This window comes from Paralichthys olivaceus, chromosome 1 (assembly GCF_024713975.1).
Source record: "Paralichthys olivaceus isolate ysfri-2021 chromosome 1, ASM2471397v2, whole genome shotgun sequence".
NCBI lineage: Eukaryota > Metazoa > Chordata > Actinopteri > Pleuronectiformes > Paralichthyidae > Paralichthys > Paralichthys olivaceus.
In genome coordinates this window covers 6,162,302-6,184,368 of record NC_091093.1, presented here as the reverse complement: position 1 = coordinate 6,184,368, position 22,067 = coordinate 6,162,302, and the positions used below count along the sequence as shown (strand labels likewise).

Below are 22,067 nucleotides of genomic sequence, written 5' to 3'. Positions count from 1 at the left end.
CTTTCCTGCCCACAGCAATAAGACTGTACAATTCCCACCTCTAATAGTACTTAATAGTAATTACTGCTGCAATAACTATCAATTCCATTATTTATTTTGCTCATATTATATTCATACTCATTTTACCACATATATTCATATTCATTATTATATATAGTCATGTCAAACAAATACTGCAATTTTGCATCTTACTCTTTGTGAATGTTGAGATCAATGAAGTTCATTGAATCTTATCTAATCACAGGTTCTCTCTCATGTTTGGAAGGGGAGGGTGAGGTGAGAGGTATTCAGCTGCATCATGAAACTTCACCACTAAATGGCACTAAATTCTACACACTGAACCTTTAAGATTACCATAAAAGAAAAGACATGGTTGAGATAATTGACAGTAAGATCATTAAAATACATTTTGAGCAGTTTATTAAAAAAAATGCATTTCTAACCTATAGACTTACAATAATATATAAAACACAATTAGTTTTCTCCATATTCTAAATGCACTGTAAAACTTATCAAAAAGTCTCTCTAAACTAAAACTAAACGGTAACACATGTTTTTGCACGAAATGTAATCTAATTTAATCTTTGTAGTGGCTCTATTAAACCCGACCACAATGTCTCCCAAACTCTAATCAAGTGCTGCAAGTACAAACATGCAATATGCTACATTCTCTACAAGTATGTACTTAAAGATTGACTATGACAAATGATTGTAATGATCATTTTAAAAAAACAAATGTTGTCCTTATATCGTATGTATTTATCTCATCTTATATCTTGAGTCAACGTATGTGCTACTCGCCAAATATATACATTTACAACACACACACACACACACACACACACTCACTACATTTACAGAAAACGTAATCCAGTCACAAAATGTCACACATTTGCTGTTGTCCTTTAGATTTTATAAAAATACACATTTTAGAGACAGGGTTTCTCTGCTTCATGTGTTGTTATACTACATATGTGTTGAATGAATGATGTCTTTATTTAATTGCATTTAGTCAATTTGCATTTCTCTATAGTTGCAGCACGTAGGACGGAATAGAATAGAAGCTGTTTTCATTAGGAAAATCTATGTTCTTTGCAATACTTAACCAAACAGCCCAATGGCAGTCTAACACTTGGGGGATAAGTGCTGCATTCACACTCCCCAAGAGTAATGTGAATTGATTAAATCCCCAATGATTCCTCAACATGTGTGTGAGCGTGTGATTAAATCATTAAATATTATGGTGCAGGCATGTTTTCAGGTTTAGTTGAGGTTTGGTTTTTTTGATAGGGGAAGAGGCAAATTGTGGTTATGGTTAATTATAGAGTGAGTCTCCAGGAAATGAAGTAAGTCAATTTAATGTTTGTCAGAAGAGACAAGACGTGTGTGTGTGTGTGTGTGTGTGTGTGTGTGTGTGTGTGTGTGTGTGTGTGTGTGTGTGTGTGTGTGTGTGTGTGTCTCTAGTATCCCTATAGTCAAATGCCCTGATTCATTAGACAGTAGAGTGAGATAGTTGGTGCAGTTCAAAAAGTGAGCGTCCTTGTGGATTTGGAGGCATGGCTGAATATAATTTTATTATATTATTATTCCCTACACCATTTATTACCCTGTCCGCCTCTCATCTCATCTATTATTCATTACACAATCATTTAACTAAGTGCAGTGATTACTTAAATGTTTAATGCTGCCACAATCAATATTGGTCTGAGCCTTTCAGGTGGACACAGTTTTTCTAGCATTAAAGTCCCATTCCCTATTGAGTCAATCAGGTTAAATTGCACATGGTCACAGTAATCACCCTCATTATAAAGGTCCTTTTTATCAATGGCAGAGTAGACATGTGGTATGATATCTGTTAATTACTGCCTTTACTGCTCAGGTTATCAGAGTTAATTGTTCACACATTTCTATAAGGACTGTGCAACAGGATAATAGTCTATTCCAAAGTTGGACGGCTGCGATGTCCTCAGTCAACTCTATTACTGGCTTCCAAGTGAGGCAAAGACAAAAGTTCACTTAAAAAAAAAAAAAAAGAAAAAGAAGAAATGTTGCACTCCTACGTAGCGACATAATGAACATTGTGCTTGTCTTATGAAAGGGGTTTTTCATTTTAACGACAACTGTGTTGAGAAGAGCTCCATCAAAAAGATGTAAAGTGAATTATCTTGCGGCAACAGCCCACGTATCAACGAGTCTACCATCCATGAATTTTAGACAATCAAATCAGATGGCAAGTGCACGCCACAGCCAGAGTGTGACATTCACATTCACGCTGTGTTCACATAGATATGGATGCCATAAACATGCACTTGCCACCTGGATTGTGTGTCAGTGTCAAAGCCTGGCTTAAAGCACCTTAATCATATCATCCATATGTAAGCAGTGGTGGCATTGTATTCCCTTTGCATCACTTACTCTCCCTGATAATCCAACCTCAATGAAGGAGCCCAGTATGAGGAATGAAATACAGCTTTATGTCGTCGTCTCGGGCTCGCTGGTGGCATGAATTTATCACACAGGATTTATATTTCCCTCCCTGTGCTCCCTGAAGGCTTTGAGATGGTTGCTGTGTGCCGGCAGTGTGTTAGCCCAACTTGATACTACAAGCAAAAAGTTGTTGTGCAGCTTGTTGTGCTGAAGAATCATAATCTGTTAAAACTCTGACCAAACAGCTCCCTAAAAATGAAAGTATCAAAAAGTTTCTTTCAGCGTTGGTATTAAAAGGTAGCAGGAAAGTTCAAATGTATGCAATGGGACTTTCAATTACCTCTGCAAAGGAGGACATGTTTTAGTCTGTTTGGTTTGCAAAACCTACGTTACCAATCACAGAAGGATGTGGTATAGATTCTGGTGTCGATTCAGATCAGGAGGCAGATGCAGGAATCTTTTCTCATTTTCTTTAACATTGGGAGATTTTCATTGATTGCTCAGAGAATAATCCATACATATTAATAAAACAAATCTGCCATTATATGTTGACTGATCTAGTGAATTTAATTTGGTCTTGTATGAGGACTGTTGGGCCTTGGCTGAAGTATGAGCACTCTAAATACCATTGTAGTTCTTTATGTTGTCACAATAATTAATAAATGTGATGGCCAGAATCATTTCAGCCAAATATTAACACTATTGTACCTTTACAATGTATCAAAAAAGCTGCATGAAAAGCTTAATTGCATGCTCAAAAGAGTGTTTCCAGAAGTTAAGATGAGCATAAATTCAATCAGACTCTCTCTATGTCACGTTCATTTACAATTCTCTTTCAATCTCCCTGCCTCTTCTAATCAGCCGACTGTTGAGTGTTTACTGTAATCCAATCGGATTTTGCTGTGATCTTCAGTCATATCATTGTAGTCAAACTTGAACTCTGTTCTGTTATTTTAATGATTTGCTGCAACCATCCTTCTCCCCAGTCACCTCCAGTCTCCATATCCAGTGTCCACTCATCACATTCAGCATCCTCATCCTCTGGATCTCTTCCTAAACCGCACGCTGCCTCTTTGATGACATCTGAAAGGGTCATTTATATCACACACTTTCATCTCTTATTGTAAATGGCAATAGATTTGGTACATTTTCAACAGTGCTGTGGGAGACTGGAATAAATAAATCTGATGATATGTAACCGCAGGTATAACCACTTCAATAACCTGCTTGTTCTGGTTTGGTTAACCTGCATGTTCTGGTTTGGTTTTTCCCAATTCCTCGAGGAAATTTCCGACTCTTTGGTATCTATTATTTTTCATGAGCAACTTGCAATATTGGTCTGCTGTGCTGTTGCTAGAAACAAGATTTAAAAGAGCAGCAAGAGTGAACTTTGCAGAAACCAGACACTATGGCACTTAATAGAGCTGGGAGGAAGGTGATAACTCTCTCATCATCTCTATGAGAGACACTTTTCATGTTTCTAGCAGTTACTTATGAGAGCAGCTTTAAAGTGCTCTGATAACTGATCAGATTGACTGCGGTGCCATTTTATTCAAATGTATTCATTCAGCCTGCGGAAAGGGGGTTGTTTTGATTTGTTTTGTAAACAATGTGATGATGCAATTTTCTGTTGACATAAGCTACAGGAGCATTTGTGCACTTGGACAATCTCTTCAATGCATCTGACCATTTCATTATTGATTCTTTTAAAGAGGGTAGCCTACCTACATTCAAAACTAGCTATGTATCATGTTGATTCTGATCCCTCCTACACACTTTGTTTGGAAATCTATTTAAGTGTGAGCTGAGATTAAGTGGTGTGGGATGGATAATTTGGGATAATTATTTTTGATAAAGTGGGTCGCAGAGTTTCCATGTTATGTCAATTAGTGACTTTAAATTGACCATAGGTGTGAATGTGACAGTGAATGGTTGTTTGCCTCTGTGTGTTGGCTCTTCGATATGCTAGCGCCTGTCTGGAGTGTACCCTGCCTCTCGCCCAATGTCAGCTGGGATTGGTTTCGGCCGCCCTGCACTCCTCAAAAGATAAGCGGTGTAGATAAGGATGGATGGATGACTTTGATATAAGCTAACAGCTGAAACAAAAGACACATGGAAGCCAAAAGGCATGGCTTTATCATCAGTGACATCAATGTGCTGACAGCAACAAAAATTGTCACCAAGATTTGTCAGAATAACATTTTGCATTTAAAATAATGTAAGGTCACTCTTACCTTGACCTTTGATTACTGAAATCAAATCACTTGAAGGTACAGTGTGTAGAACTTTGTGATATCTAGTGTTGAAATTGCATGTTGCAGCTGAACACCCCTCACCTCACCCTCTCCTTCCAAACATGAAAAATAAACTGCGGTAGCTTCAGTTGTCATAAAAACTCAAAAGGTGTTTAGTTTGTTCAGTCTGGACGAATGTAAAAAACATGGCGGCCTCCATAGAGAGGGTCCCCTTGATGTAAATATAAAGTATTTAAATATAAAGGGTATTTTCTGGGGTAAAGAAAAATACAATTCATACAATTTAGATGAAACAAACTAGTGAAAACATCATGAGGATTACTCTACATTAAACTGCTGCCAATAGATCCCTTTCACCTAAATCTTACACACTGGACCTTTAATGTGAAAGTCCAAGAAACAACAGCTCAATATTTAAAGAAATTCCCTGAAGGCAGATTTCAGATATCATGTTCAAGAGGCTAGAAACATGTTCTATGAAGCCACCATGACCTTGATCTTTGACCACCCAAATCTAATCAGTTAATCTGTGAGTCTAAGTGAACATATATGGCAAATTTGAAATGATCCTTACAAAGCGTTCTTAGAATAACATGTTCACAAGGCAATACAAGGGTTTTGTCACTTAACCTTTGACCACAAAAAAATAATCGTTATTTGTCGAGTTTAACTGAACATTTCTATCAAAGCTGAAAACAATTCCCTCGAAGTGTTTTGAGGTACATTTACAACAATGCAACAGACATTTGAGTGATGCATTAATCAATGCATTTGTGACTTGCAAAGTATATAAATGAACAACACATCCTCAGTTTGTTCATTGTGAATGGAATCTGACTGCAAGGTTGCACTGTAGTTGTGCATAAAGTTTTAGGAGACAGAGTTGAGCATGAACAACAAGGCAATTAGTATTCAGCAAAATGAATAAGTACCTTCATTTAAAAAAATGAGCAAAACTTTAAATTGGTACAAATATCATTGCTTTCTCTTTAATTAAAGGGGAGTGTTTGCATTCTTAGCAGAAGGACTGCAGATTAATGAAGGTTGTGTTAAAGGTTAGCAACCATAAACAAATGCCTGCATAGAAGCTCTTTGTCTGTTATGTCAAATAGCTTGACCACAATTACCACAGTGGTGACAGCAACTTCACACGCATGAATTTTAATCTTTCAATCAGACAGCAAATATTACACCATGCTCCCTTGTATGCAATTATAAGCCAGTGTGGGTTGAACAGCGGCAAACATTCAGGCTGTAATGTCGAGAAAGGAACACAGATAGAAATAATGGCTCTGTGATGTAGACCCCAGCACCATTAGAAAACTGCAGTAATTCCCAGTAGCATCTGCAGGCCCAGCTGTACGCACAGACCACTGAGATCTTCAACTCTTTATCAATATGACTACAAAATGTGTGTGTGTGTGTGTGTGTGTGTGTGTGTGTGTGTGTGTGTGTGTGTGTGTGTGTGTGTGTGTGTGTGTGTGTGTGTGTGTGTGTGTGTGTGTGGAGAAGTTTTCAGCGAGGCAGTAATGAATGTCTCTCTGGTGGATCAGCGTGTAAACACTGGAGGAGAGTGAACTCTGGCAACAGCCATTCCCATTTGGCTCAATTAGACCTGAAACTGAGACAATCAATGGTGCTGGCCTTTCTGCCAGTCCCGCCTGTTGGCGGCAGCGCCACACTCAGTAAAACAAAATGGGAATAATCAAAGTCCATAATTAGTTGGCCTGAGAGGGAGCAGGAGTACGTTTTCACTCTGCTATAAGCAGGCAACAGCGCAGTGAGCATAGCGGCGCTGGCAGCACACGGAGATGAATGCACACAGCCTTGAGGAAAAGGGACAAGACAAAACACAGTGTGAGCTCCGTGCAATATAGTTAGGCCACTGTTAGACTGAGAGAAGCTCTACGCTACACACAAACAGTGGCCCAAAACCCCATGCTTGGCGACAAATGAAACACCAAGGGAGATGTCGGAATATGATGAAAAAGTAACAGTGGTGAAATTCTTTTTTTTTTTGATCAGGAGGATCACTCAAATGGGCGTAGGGGCCTACAGAACACTCTGGGAAGGAAGAAGAGACAGAAAGCAAGAAAGGGAGTCGGGATAAAGATCAAATGGAAAGAAATGTGTATCTTTTTATATTTATATATAGCAAGGCCGTCCCTTTAATGTTGCGGCCGTCTGGGGATTAGACAGCTAACTTGGGAGGGACTGTGGGGGGAATGTTGGGGAAATGCCCAGATTCTTAGGGAGCATATCGGAGACATCTGGATAAGCACGTGAGACCATTGGATGATAATGGTACTATACTACTACGCATGTTGTAACAGCTCTATAAGCTAATGACTGCTGTAAAATTATTTGCTGTGAATTGACTTGTATTCAGTCCATGTGGACTGTCTCGTAGCGCCTTCCTTACCTCCAATACCATGAGCGATTTTTTTATTTTATTTTTGTTTCCGGGAAAAACTAATTTTACCGAGAGAAAATCTGAGGATAAAGATGTTCCACTGTCGTCCCACATTACTAAATTGCTGCTACTAAATTCAGTATGCACCTCAGTGATTACCACTGAGCACCTAAGGAGGAGATTAAATCTAAAAACAGATATCAAAATGAATCCTGCATATAACCACTTCATCAGACCCAACTCTTTCTTTTTCAACTTCCTGATTTGACTCTGATTATAAAGTTGTGGCAGGTTTAAAGTAAATCAATCAAAAGCCGAAGGTTGCAGCCTCCCTGTCAGCAAATGTTAAAAACCTTTTAATTTTGTATGAATGTTATCAACACAAGTTTCCGAAGTTATTCTCGTCTGAATCTCTGCCTTGCCATAACATCATATTTTTGAAATGTGTCCTCATTCAGATTGGAGTTGAACTTCCTGTAAATCAGTAAAATACCTGCTGGGCACACAGGAGCAGACTGTAGCATACCAGGAATAAAACAATGGCCATTGGACAGTGTTGCTTCAGTGGTAATGACGAGAGGGGGAAGGTGACGCTGGCCGGGGTCATGCTGCCCCTGGTATTCTCACAGAAGGTGGCCAGTCTAATGATGAGGAAGACTGGCTCTGTGTAAATGGCGGCCAAGTTGGAGTTGACTGCGGGTGTGTGTACTATAGGGGTGTGTTAGATGCTTTGGTATCTGGCCCCAGATCACAAAGACACATTAGCAGAAAATGTCCATCCAATCCATGCACTCCCACATATCCACACAGTGGCAAACGGGCAAAAGTGCAAACACTATATACACTTACACGTCATAAGTATATTTTATTTATACAACTTTGACATATTGTGTATGCATTGCATACTAGACTTACAGATACATTTAGATGCTGTGTTTTGTTCAGAATAATTTAACAGCATATCATTAACAATATACCAAACTTTAAAAAGACGTTCAGCAAACCTAAAACCTCATGGATTCTGCTCATCAGAAGCTCAAGGTGACTTACTGGCAGAACATTTGCGAAATGAGAACAAACTCTGAATTAGAGATAACGTGTAGACAGAAATTAGGTTAAAATTGTGTTTCTCCACAAGAGGACTGGGTAACAAATTGGAAACATTTTCACATTTCTCATTCATTAGTTTGTGTCAAAAAGTGTTAAGCAGCTGTGGGTAAGGTCAGTTTTAATGATTTGTCGTGGTTAAAGTTAGAAGAACAGAGTCTGCAGCCGTGCTAGCAGCTCAGTTAGGCTCTGCTTAAGCACGTCAGTACTAAATGCTAATAATTTACAGGACAATGTTCATGATTGATGTTATGATGTTTAGAGGGTAGGCCTATACGGCTTAATATGTTCATTACATGTTTTTAGCTATTTAGCATTATTACAGTATAACAAAAAAAAACACAATATAAAGATATGGCTCAATGGCCGTCGTCAATTTATCAACAAACTGAATTTTGGAGTGGATGATGCCGTTGATTCAATCTCTGGGGTTAATAAGTGACTAACATTTTACTCAAGGCTACAGATCTCAAACTATGGTGGTGCTATAGGAAAATTCAGGTTTTAACATCTATATCTTCTACCTGCCAGGAGGCAAAAGTGAACAAATTTCATGCAAACTAGCCAACAGTTGAAAGTAAAGCAAAGCAAAAGCAAAGCAGCTTTGATAACAATGGACCGATAGATTTACATAAGCTCGAACAAACATTTTATCAGAAGTGTCATAACCATTGAAGCTGCGAGGGCACATATCCCACCAGATTTTGGATATCTGGATTTATACTGAGGCTCATGGTGATGATGGAGTTTTGAATGAGGTTGAGCAGTAGAAAATAGGTGACTACAGTTTTTACAGGTAGAGGAGCAGAGGCACTGCTTGTGATGTCGGCACAGTCTCATCTGTACTCTAACTCCCAGGCCACATCGTCTGTGGAATGGCAAAACAGCTTGAACGGCTGCAAATCGGCCGCGGAACAGCTTGCTTTACATTTCTGGGCCTATGTTAGATGAGAGCTGCCACACCGGATGCGGTTCAGCAGCCTTTTCACCAGTGCTGCTCTTCTAGAGATTCATGGTCTCGCCGATGTTTTCCGTGTTCAGCATGCGGTTCACAGCAGAATATACAGAGAAAAGGATCTTTCAGCACAGTTTCAATGTTTATCTGTAGAATACGTCACAAACAGAGGTTTGCAGCATTTTCTGGAGGCTACCTTTTTCAAAATAAAAGCACCCAAGCATTTCTGTTGACTGAATCCATTCGTTTGTTTTTAGAAATGCAGTGTGCTTGAAAATACAGCTGTTACCACATTGGCAGTGTCCTTTTTACCTGGAGATTTCTATCTACAGTCCGTAAGTTTATTTGGAGTTTTTGTGTGTGTGTGTGTGTGTGTGTGTGTGTGTGTGTGTGTGCGTGTGTGTGTGTGTGGTCTTTGTTGTGAAGTTATAGCCCTCAATTTCAGTACAAATTGACTAAATCTAAATAAATATACATTCTAACATAAATGTATTTATCCTGACAACCCTGAGATTACTGAGCTGCAAAAAGGGATTGAGTTAGTTTTTGAAATAATGCAAACCTGTCTTTAAATATATGTCAAATTTCATAAAATTGCATCATTATTTATCTTTGTTTTTTCTGCAGATGGGCCCCCATGCCGCCTGCTCTAAATGTGACACCCTGAGAAGTTTAGCCTGCATGACGCTCCTAACTTTAATCATCAGTTTCCAGCTGTGATACAACTTTTCTGTTTGTGCTAAGAGCTCAATTCTGCAACAACAACAATAGGTTGAAGGGGAAAAGGTCAGTCTGCAGCTTCAAATAGAGTAGACCTGTTCATACTGGGTCATATAAATATCATTGTCTGCTTCTTTGCAAGTCTGACTGGAATACAAGACCCACACAATTATACCTGTATCCTCAAAGTGAACTGTAACATGACCCTATGGTGATATCTCTTGACATTATTAATATTAAATACTTGACTGTGTACCTGACAATATTATGTGTCTTCGGTGAGCAGATAACAAGTAGACAGTTCTATGAAAGTAAATTCAAACCTGCATCTCCACGTGTCTTGAGTGACCACTTGTGATCTCACTTTACCGCTCTGCATGCAAATAAACATGTGATGTGTCATTGCAGTCTGCAAACAACAAATGTGTATGAGGTGCTAAACAAATCAATTCACTGCACTCAGCTCTATAAGGACATAACAATTCACTCATGTGAAATTGTAAATCTCAAATAAATCAATGTATGAGAAACATTGAGAGGCATAAGAAAATTATATTTATTATGAAACTAGAGCAGGTCAGTGGATGTCAGATGAATAATAAGTCAATGTGGTCAGGATGAATCTGCAGTCCCATTGCTAAAAAAAAAATAAAAAATGGTCTATATAATTGGATCTCAAATGCATCCTCAATTTGTCCTGGATACTTTCACTTCTGTGCCCTGAGACGGATGTTAATACCAGATCTGAACATGGCCACTGAGTAGAGCTGAAAGATGTGAGTTGAAATTTGTCGCATTTTAAGTCAATCAGAAGCATAATTTATCCCCTAGCCTTCATCTTTGGAGGAAGTGCATTTATTCAAAAAGTTTCTGAAAGAAAGAACTCCTTCCCGACAGACTAGCAGGAAATAACAAGGCTCTTTTAGGACAGGATCCCAGGTGTAAGGTAGACCCCTTTATCCCACTTTACTGTCCACTGAGCCTGTTAGCAGGTGTATTAAGCTTCCTTCATGCAGCAATGCTGCTTTTACTCCCTCTCCGAGGCCACAGTGTGGCTCTCTATGGCAATGATCTGAGACTGCTGACTTTAAGTTGACTTGTTGTTTTCTTTGCCCAAGTGAGTGTACCGTCTGCATAAATCACTTAATGCACAAACATAATTAAGTACATATTTTATATTTATGCACTGGGATCGCTGCCTGTTTGTTTTCCATTTGGGCATTGGAGAGCACAAACACAGGCAGCCCAAATGGAAAAGGCACGAACACGTCGACACATGTGTGTAGTGAGCTGTATTACAAAGGTGCTGGAAAGGATAGATGCGCTGAAGTCAAAGTGGACCAGTCTTGCATCCCAAGCATGGATGTGTGGGGATAAAAGACCCACTGAATGCAGAGCAGCGAGCAATAAGGAGCTGCACCACATGAATAGAAATGGAGAGTGCTCCGTGGCACAATCACAAAGAGGCCTCTGTGTGCACGCAGCTGTCATTTCAGCGGGATGTTGGAAAAAAAAACCAATAATGTGATATAATGTTGAAACACAGAACTACTTTCTGACAGTTCCAGACACTATTAAGCAGAAAAAAAAACAAATACAACACAATGTAAAATTAGCCTTGACCTGGGTTTTTATGAGCCGGCCAGACAGATAAGGGATGTTGTTTTCCATGCATCAAGTTTCCTTGTCTTTGCCCATTGGCATGAATAATGAAGGATATTCACCTTGTTTATCTTTCAATTCAATATTTACTCCTTGTCAGATGCATTTGGGGGCTTTTCATCATCACTGCTCTCCAAGCGCAACGTTTTCCTCAATGGTATTTGTCCTCACTGTTAATGTTTGATGAACAGCACAATAAAGGCCTTAAGGGGGGTTTCTACCTGTGCCACACTTGTTTTTGATTTCATCCTCTACTGATGTTTATAGCATCTTCTCCAACAGCACGCTTCCTCCTCAGGGACTCCCTCCTTTTCCGGGACTACCTTTTTCTTTCCCTCAAGGTAAATTTGGGCTAGATTGAATTAGGCAAGGGAAAGTAGGTCACTGGCTTTGATCAGTCAGTTGCATTGTTAGTGTGAAGGTTTAACCTGATGCTGGTATATTCCCACCTGCAGCCTCAGCTAGCCAGACACTTTCACTCTTCCTCCTCTTCCTGTTTATTTCCTCCTCCTTACTTTGCTATGTAAAATGTTTTTTCCACAATGTATTTTACTGTCTTGCACACACACACTGAGTTAAACACATATTGTTAGTGCGTTACGTACTTTCCTCCTGAAGCTGGTTTTCTTTATTTCCTTTGCAGTTTTCCACTGTTTCTGTTTTCTTATCATATCTTGATTATGCTGTCCAGTTTAATTTTGTTTCTATTATATCTTGATGTTTTCCTCATATACAAATGATTTTTCAAATATTTCAGCACACGTATTTCAGAAAATAAAAGAAAATTGCATTCCCACCTGTAGTAGAGGTTCATTTACAATATCCTGCATTTTAAGCAAGAACTGTAAACTCGATTAAGAGTTGTCTTATGTGCAGAATTACAATGAACTTTTATCACTAGTCAAAAATAAAACATCTGTATATCTCAAGGTAGTTTTAACTTCTCCTCTCCTTCTGAAGCTTAAGCAAGAATGATCAATCTGTTTTTTGAGTAACACACAACCAGGCCAACCCAATGCAACGTAAGTTACTAATGTAGCTTATTAAAACTCACCAGTAAATCCAAATCAAGTCTTGGGCCGGGTTATGGTGCAAAACCCTGGATCATCTGGCAGCATCTGCAGGAGTGGCTAGACCCTTTGGACAGAATGGTACAGTGTTGACGTCTGCCAGAGGCACATACATGGCCACAGAATCCAAGATCATCTGGGACGTCAGAGAGGATGGTGATCAGGCTGCCGGGGCAGAAAGGGAATATGGTGAGTTGATAATCAGGTGAAGGGAAGCGTCATTATCACCATCAGACATGACGTTTTGGATGGGGCAGATTTTAAACAAGAGACCACTGGTGATGTTAAAGCGAGTGTCTGTGTCTAGGAATGGGTCAGCTCCCAAATGTAATGTCACACGAGAACAGATCCACCGAAACAGTCTTTATTATGACTTAAAACTTAGGTGACCAGATAGGGATTTGGGAAGGCAGAGGTGTTCAAAAAAACTGACGCAAAGTTCAGAAACTTACAGGGAAATAAACGCAGGAGGAAGAAACTCTGGTTAAACTGCTGGTACAGAGGAAAGTGAAACACAACACACATAGACAAAATCCACAAAGTTTACATGACACAGGTAAAACTAATAAAGGCGGTGCAAGTAATCAACAAAGAGGGGAAACCAGAAAAAGTCAGGAAGTAAAGTAAGACAAACACAAAGTAATGAAGTTTCAAAATAAATGTAAAATAATTCATTAAAAGTGCAAATATATGAATCATAAGTCCCCAAAAAACATATCAAAAGTCCAACACAGGGGAGGAATCATGATAGAGTGTGTGTGAGGAAGGTGTAGTGGTGGCATATATGGGGAAGCAGCTACAGAATCAGACCAATCAAACAGCTTATGCTTTCTGCTTAACCGTGATATGTAGTCCACTCACATACATCCATGACTAGTTTACAGTCCATGTGTAACTTATGTAAATAACACGAAACATGAAGACAGCAAGATAGTTATCCAGCTGTAGGTAGAAGAAAAACATTACAAAAGACCTTGACCTTTGAAAAGGCCAAACAAAACAATAATTAGAGTCATTAAAAGAAAAGAATTATATAAACAACTTTTTCTCATGTAAACCAAATGCTGCTGGGTTGAACAGTGGATATAAATGGGTGGTGCTGGGCCTGAGGGCGTTAACCGTTTCTTTGTGACATCACAAAATTACACACATTATATTGCTAATAAAGCAATAAATAAAGCCCATTTTCAGTATGTATTTCTCTGTTGATCCAATGTTTGTGACTCTCACAGTATTATTATATAACACCTCAATGTGTGTGTATGTATATATATACCTCATTAGATCTGTAACACTGATGCAACTAGTGCTATGATTACACAATATAATGAATGGAGAGCACATGTAGCGAATGTATGCAAATGAGGTGTGAAATGTGACCATTCAGCTTAGCATTTTAGCATAACAAGATATTTGTAGTAGCTAGCACAGGTGTGACTAATGCAAATGTTCTCTATTAGTGCACTTTATTCATTGCTATGGGAAACCAAACATTGATCTGATAATGGCACTCCATCAAATGCTGGACATATCCTGGCAGCACCACTCCAAAGGTCAAGGGATCAATCCTCTTGGGAGCATAAATATACAAGACTTAATAGATTTCATCCAGAGTTCAATAAGATATTTCAGCCTTGGCTGTGCTGGACTGAATGACTGATCTGACTGTTAACAATAAAAATTCAAAGCATGTATGAATCTTTCTAGTCTGTCCTTTCTTAAACTGTACTCTGTTAATGTTCTAATGGTTTTATTCAAATCTCTTATTCACTTCCTTTGTCTACATTTTATTTAAGTATAAAATGTTGGCGTTTGTCTTATGACTCAACATAAGCAAAACCAAATGATTGTTATTTCTGACCATCAACCCTTTTACACGCATAAGAGCACTTCACTTCCTTTTGTCGTCAGCACAGTCATGAAGAGCAGGACAGGCAAGAAGCCACTCCACTGACATGTTGCGCACAATTAGCCAGCCGCAGAGGGGCCGTATGGCTGTCATGTCTCTTGTTGTGCCGAGGTGAAGACAAGGCTGAAGGCAGAGTGCCCAGTTAACAAAGGTACACGTACACACACACACACACACACACACACACACACACACACACACACACACACACACACACACACACACACACACACACACACACACACACACACACACACACACACACACACACACACACACACACACACACACACACACACCTCTGCTCTGGTTAACACTTTCAAAGCCAACACTGCGTCTCTTAAAGCTTAGCAGTCATTGACCAGCCCCTTTACAGCCCTGGGTGAAGCCCATGTCACATTTACTGTGCCGTGGCACTGTATCTGGAATGGTTTTACCAACTAATTGGGTGAGATAGCGGCTTCCTTTAATTTGCCCCATGGTGGCCAAACCAATTAGACCATACAATACCTAGAGAATGTAATCTGCCACCTTCACTGTGTCCAGAATCACTCACTTTATAAGATACCTTTATTAAACTATTTTTTCTTTACCATTTTACAACAGTGCCTGAAGTACAACATTTCTGGTCTATATAGTGCTCTTATAAATTCCCACAATGAAATGAGAAATTTAGTATCATAACATGTACACTACTTTTCATCATAATCCGAATAAAACAATGCTGAGCCTGATAGTTCTGCAAAGGCACTGAACACGGACATGGCGTTTCTGAATTCTTCTGAACAACAGTGGGATTTTACTACAAGGTTCCTTAGACAGAACCAATTTTAAAAGATGATATATAAAGCTACTATGATAAAATGGCACAAATATCTGCACCAGGTTTCATGGCAGTCCATCCAATTATTTCATGATAGTTTGTTCTGCTTCAGCTGATATTGTCACGCTCCTACAGAAGTTAAATGTATGGACATATGGATTATTCAAATAGGTTACTGACCAAACTCAGCAACCTCGACCACATACGGTCAAAAAGGGCTTGATCAAATAAGCCACAGATCAATGTCAAAATTACTGCATCCGATTGTTTAGCTCCTCTATAAAGTCGAGAACTTAAGAAGAACTTCAGGAAAAGAGGAAATAATGAATGGATGCATCACAAAAAGAATCAGCCCAAAAATGTAGTTTTAACAGAAAATTCATGTTCAAGTCAGTAATCACAATCACGCAACTGCATCTACACTCCAATGGCTTCTAACAATGAATATGAATTTTTTTTAGTCACCCAGGCAGAGTTAAATCCCAGTGAAAATCTCTGGAATAACTTAAAGACAGACTGTCACAATGTGAGTAAACTCGAGCACATCTGCATCTTAAGAGGAGAAAAGAAATGCACTCATGTGCAGCGCTGGGACACATATTGACAATGCCTGGGAGTAGAGGTTGGAAATCGTTTTTAAAATGTGTTTAAATATTACTCAAACTAGGTATTTGTGTAATTTATTAATTAACTATAGATTACAATTTAATCAAAAAGCATGTGAGGACATTGTATTTGTAGCAATAAGTATGTTTTTATTTTTTGTGATATGAATGTTTTTCTAAAATCCATCTAGTAACATTACAGGTACTTTGCCTTATTTATACAATTAGAAATACAATAATCATTACATTCAAGTTATGTGGATGAGTATTTTGCTCCACAAATTCATTAATGGACATTTATAATGTTCACCTCTACATGCTGCTAAACTGCTGCTTATTGTCCCATGAATAAATGCTGGAGAAAAAAAACAAATCTCTCTTTCTTCACTATTCGTTAGTTGAGATGTCAGAGCTACCTCCAAAGTGACTGAGGAGAAGCAGTACGAGGTGTGACAGCCACCCTGGGTCACAGACCCACCATTTCAGCAAATGGCCTTGACTTATTTGCAGGGTTGGGGGCTGTGGGGCTGCAGGGTGAGGGCGACATTGACAGGATCATTTGCATGTCTGCCAAGTTGCAGGCAGGAGAGTGGCTGAAGGGGAGCTTCAAGGGAATAGATAGAATGTGATGGCTTGTATAATCCCCCCAGGCCCGATCAGTTGGAGGTGCTGCGCGAAATGATCATCTGCTGGCTGTGGCTGCAGAGTGACGACTTGGAAGAGCTCTGTTGAGATGCCTCTGTCAATCGAGGAAGAACTACTTTTCACTCCTGTGTTAATTTATTGGATATTGTGGAGAACTGGCAGGCTTCCTCTATCAAAACAATATCTATGTTACATTTGAGTGTTTTTTCTTGGTTTCAGCTTTTCACACCCAGTGTTTGTTATTATAAAAATAACAAAGCCTATATGTAGCATGCATTATTTGTTTTTATTTGGCGTGGGGAGAATGAGTGTTGTGTTGCCAGACAGAAGAAATTGAGTTTTTATTGGTGGCATAAAGGTTTTGTCATAAATTGGAAACTGCAGTTTGGTTTATCACTTGTATGACTTTGGTCAGATAAGTATGACTGTACATAAATTTATATTACATCTGTCTCCTTTGTTGATACTCAGAGTCGTCCATGGCTGTCATTTCTATAATACATAAACAGCAAATCTATATTGTATTGGTATGCCTGTGTGGTGTTGCTGTTTTGTATAAGACTTTGTGTGTTGACCTATTGTACATTTTCACCTACACATTTATATTGTTCTATAAAAAAATGTAACTGTTAATGTTATAATCCAACACTATGCATGTCCATAGTTCCATTGTAAGGATTTGGGTTAGGTTGTTGTAAAGTAAAACATCTCACAATCCATGTCTTTTACATTTCATCTTTAAAGCAAGGTAAATCACTCACACTACAGGTGATCAGATTGAAATTCACCTCTCTTCCTCATCTTGTCTATAATGTGTGCACTGATTTCTTGCTTGATGGACAATAGTGCATTACACTGCATTTAGCGCATAATAACACTGTAGTTACACATGGTTACTGGGTTGGCTACAATCACTATAACAATGAGAGTGAAAGTGCCGTTACCACATACACAGTCACCCTGGACAGAAAATTCGATTCTCTTTATGGTACTTTGATTTAGCCTCCATCAACAAGTGGCAGATGAGGAACTGAGTGAGAGCTTTTCATATCTGAATGGGACAAAACAGCAGATAACCTCAGACCAACCATTTTGCAAACTCCACAATTACAATGTGGGAGACTTTTAAAGCGAAAGTGAAAAAAAGTGACAAATCCAAATGCAGGCCGGTGCACCTGCATTTGGATTTGGGGATGACTGGTCAGTTCTGGTACTAAGCTTTTTGTGTTTGCCAAACTGGACCTGTGCAGGAATCTGACATGACATTTTCTAGTATACACATATGCAGAATTCTATTGAAGACAGAACACTGGACATAATTCAAGCAGTCATTTCCTGTTTTGCTTCAAACTCCAGACGACTCAGACATATTCACAACAAAGTTCACCGTTGTTTAACTTGACCAGACAGATGTTTCATTCGGTCAACATAGACATATTTGGTTCATAGTCATGCCATAATACTCATAGTCTGGTAGTAATAGAATATGATACACATGATTTGGTGTTAAATGAGTTTCTCAGTACAACAATAATTAGAGTTCATGTTGCAGCCCACCTAGGGCAGCAATGCTTACAGATGCTATATGTTAATATGATACTGACTGGGTGACTGTTGTCACATTATCATCATGGCTTCTTACCACAGGCCCTTGAGCATCGTTGAAAAGAGATCCTATGTAAACACAGAGGACACTCCAGGTGCTCCCAGAAGCACAAGATGCTCTACAAGGGCTCCTTCTGCATGTGAAGAGCTAAACCCTGTACCGTTGAAAGGTCAAGTGCCACAGAGAACACAGGGGCCAGAAACTGCTTTAACCATCAAAATGTCTGTGTGTGTTTTGATTATTTGCGCTGCACAGGACACAGAGCCAAAGGCTAGCAGGACTTTTAATGGTTAATCAATAGAGCTAAGAGTCCCTGGACTATGTGTCGAGATATTTGGGAGCTGGACCAAAATAATAAGCTTGCATCTGCCTGCACAGGCTGACAAGGAAAAGTCAATACTTTTGTACTTGGCTTCCAGATTGATGGCAGATGACCGGCAGTGAGGTGGTGGGCTTTTTGGGCGAAACAGAAAGAGACAAAAGAGAAAGCCATAAAACGAGGAGAGAAAGATGTTAAGATGGTCAGCTCATCTTATGAAGACAGCAGAGTCTCAACATCTGGAGTGTGATATGCGGCAGATAGATCGTATCATGAAAAACAAAGTGCTCCTCTGTTCTGCTTCCATCGTCTGTTTTTTTCTATAATACTGCAGGTTTATCCTCCTTATCTCTCACCGTCCTATATTTATCTGTATAGGGATTCAGTTTCTTTAATGGGGGTCACCTGCCTATCCACAGCAGAGAATCTTTTTAAAGGGGAAGTTACAACTCTCCCGTTTTACTTTGTGTAAAATATATACCTATTATGACTGTATAGCAATTGTTAGTCATTTTTATATCTAAGAGGATAAAACTTTATTTGGATGTTTTTGTGGTCTCAGCCATGGCCATGGTTGACTGCCATCATGAGCTAGCATTATTTTTATATATTCAATGTATTCCACATGAACTTCCCACTTGGTGTAATATTCAGAGTAGGAAAAAACACCCCCTTGTTTGTTTGAGCTCTATTTTAGAGTTGGCAAACACCACAGAGGCTTCATCCTCGGCGACAGATCTTGTGCGCATCTTGTTTTGACCAGCTACCATTTAGCTACTGTGTGAAGCCGCTGTCTTTTCCAGGCTCTATTTGATTTTCCCCAAGAGAGCGCCTTATCTCGCTGCCTTGATGTGTATCTGGACACTTGCCATCTCATTCTATACATCAGCTTCATTCAGCAACAATATGGATCACAGAGAGCCGCCGAAGACATGTTCAAAGGCCCAGATTGTCGTTAAGAGGCCTAAATAAGAGTCTTTTTTGACTAAAGGCTTTTAAAGCTCATTTACCCCAGAAAATGAAAAACAGACCAAGGATTAGACTCATATTTAAAGAAGTGCATGTTGAGCCTTTTTTAATATGCCAACATTCTCTTTTTTTTTTTTACAGCCATATAAGTGTAGCAAGGGATTTGAGGCGTGTTGTCCTCATTTTCAACAGAGAATGCAGCTGCATGAACAAAGGATGAAGCTGAAATGATCAATGCAAAGTAACATGAGACAATGGCGCTTGCATATCACTCTAAACACAATTGAACCACATGTGCATCCACATCAATACGATGTCCATGTCTGTGCATGCACGCATACACATTGGATAAGAAACACACTATTCTCACTCAGACACACACCGTCGTTTACCAAAGTCATTGTTTCACATTCAACCCAAGTTGTCCGCTAAATAAGACCATGCACAACACTTTGCAGAACATTATAAGGATTGAGAGTCGGTACTATCAGCATTTGTATGCTTCAGCTGATACCTCTCTCACTCAGTCCAAACTGAGAGACTTGATCGTGTCCACGAGACGGGTTCTCTTCCACTGGAGCAGAGAAATCAAGGCGGTACACTGCCACCTTGTGAGAGAAAGACAAGAAAACACGCTGCAGTAGCAGGCAAATCTTGCTTGATTTGCCTGCCTAATGACCATTCCAAATAGCTGGTGGTGAACAGTTTTGTATTTTATAGCATTGTCACTGCTAAGCAACTGAAACGTAGCCTCACTTTTTGGCACTGTGAAACCACCACACAGATACACACACACAAAAATATTGTATGCACTTAATATGCACACAGACATGCTCACAGGTGAGTCAGACATGTATTATCAGTGCACTTTTCAGCAGAATAGAGCGCTTAAGCCTAGATGAAAGGACCACTCTGAACTCTTTTGACGAGCATTAGCATGCTAATAGCCTGCTCCCTTTGTTACCACGCTCATCTGCGAGAATGTCAAGACTAATCTGTGTAATTCCTAATGATGGCAATGGGGTGATAAACACTGCACCGTGTTCCCCCTTCAGTCTGTAGAGATGACAGTGGAGGCGGCAGCGCTATGGAGGATCAGTGCTTATCAGATTTCTGACTGGTGCAGACACTGAAAACAGAGCAGCATTTTTCCACTATAGTCTTTTGTGGATTTCTTTTTCCCCCCTGTAAATGTGTCACTATTTTCTCAAGTGCTTTATGGTATTTGTTTCATCATTTACATCATTACCTCTCCATCCTCATTTTGTCTCACTCATCCGTTTCTTTGTTAGGTGAATACACCGTGTCATGTTATCTTTCACACAATTTTAATCAAGAATTCAAAAGGTTTTAATTGTCACACACCAAACAATACAGTGAAATGCAATGTTGCATGTTCTAGATGCCGCACTAAAGTGTTAACTTTTTTATTTAAATCAAGCCAGGATCATCTTTCATTTTCAAAACAAATCCGATGCTTTGTTTGCTTGTAATAGAGGTGGGGATTAAAGAAACCTGTTTTCCTCAGCTGAATTTCTCATGGAGATTTCTAGTCTTTGTACACAGGATCATTGGGTTTCTAATCAGAGTATACAAGTAGGCTACAGTCATGTTCACATCAAAGATTTAAGATGGAGAAAACAACAGATCAGTGGAAACAGACATATTGATCTTCTCATGCCGGTTGTGTTAGTTTTAGTCTTTGGATGGAATTATTTCCTTATGTTTCCACTGGTGAAAATAAAAATCAGAACATATTTGCCCTTTGAGGAGGGGCTCTGCTCTGTCTGCATTAGCATTCTGTCTTATCAAAATGCCGTCAGACGTCTCTGACACTAGAGAGCGCTCATGGCGGGCCACATTGAGGCTGCTTTCAGAAAGTCCAAATCATCTCCTTGTGCATTCCAAAATTGAGGGATTTAAATTCCTTTTATATTCGTGTTTAGTTACAATGATGATATTCTGAACTGAACATGTTACTTCAATATGTTTGTTGTTAAGTGGACAGATGTGACAGAGAAGAAATCAGGAGCTTAGATGATCACGTGATGTTTACATCAGTTCTGGATCATGTCATGGGAATAAAAAGCAGTTTTTTATATTTACGTTTGTGTTCAGGTGCAACTACAAGCTTGTCATTTTAAATGTTGCTGCTGCAAAGAATTGTGGGGTGGCATTTTCTCCTTTCCTTTCATAAAGGATGATGTTTCCATCATGAGAAAAGCTTTCTGGGGCCAGCCACTCCAAAGATGTCCTTGTGATACTGAAGTTCATGATCCCAGCACATTTGAGAAGGCAAGACCTGATGCCAGTTGATCAACAAGCAGCCTATGCCTCTTTGGATGAGAACTGTACGATGCATAGTCTTACACAATCACTGCATATGGTCATTGCAGATCTGTTTAAAGACATCAGTGAGTTGTCAAGCACCATGGTAAAGGTATTTCAAGCAGCCAACCTCCTCGACAACAACACCTCAGTTAAAGATCACTTTCAGCTGTGGTTTGGTGATACAATTCCAACAGTGAATGCCACATGATGGAACCTCACTCTGAAACAGGTGAAGGCTTTTGTGCCTTTAT

At 39.3% G+C, this 22,067-nt stretch overlaps 1 long non-coding RNA gene across 1 annotated transcript in view; it reads right to left on the bottom strand.

Annotated features, from left to right (window-relative positions):
• Nucleotides 1-937: 937 nt before the first annotated feature.
• LOC109624921 (uncharacterized) overlaps nucleotides 938-22,067 on the bottom strand; it is a 38,822-nt gene continuing 17,692 nt past the window's right edge. Inside the window, exons 3-5 of the long non-coding RNA XR_002202419.2 lie at nucleotides 12,594-12,774; nucleotides 4,427-4,523; nucleotides 938-3,510 (exon numbers count right to left, since the gene is read on the bottom strand). This is a non-coding gene — a long non-coding RNA (uncharacterized lncRNA). The remainder of the gene's footprint in view (nucleotides 3,511-4,426; nucleotides 4,524-12,593; nucleotides 12,775-22,067) is intronic.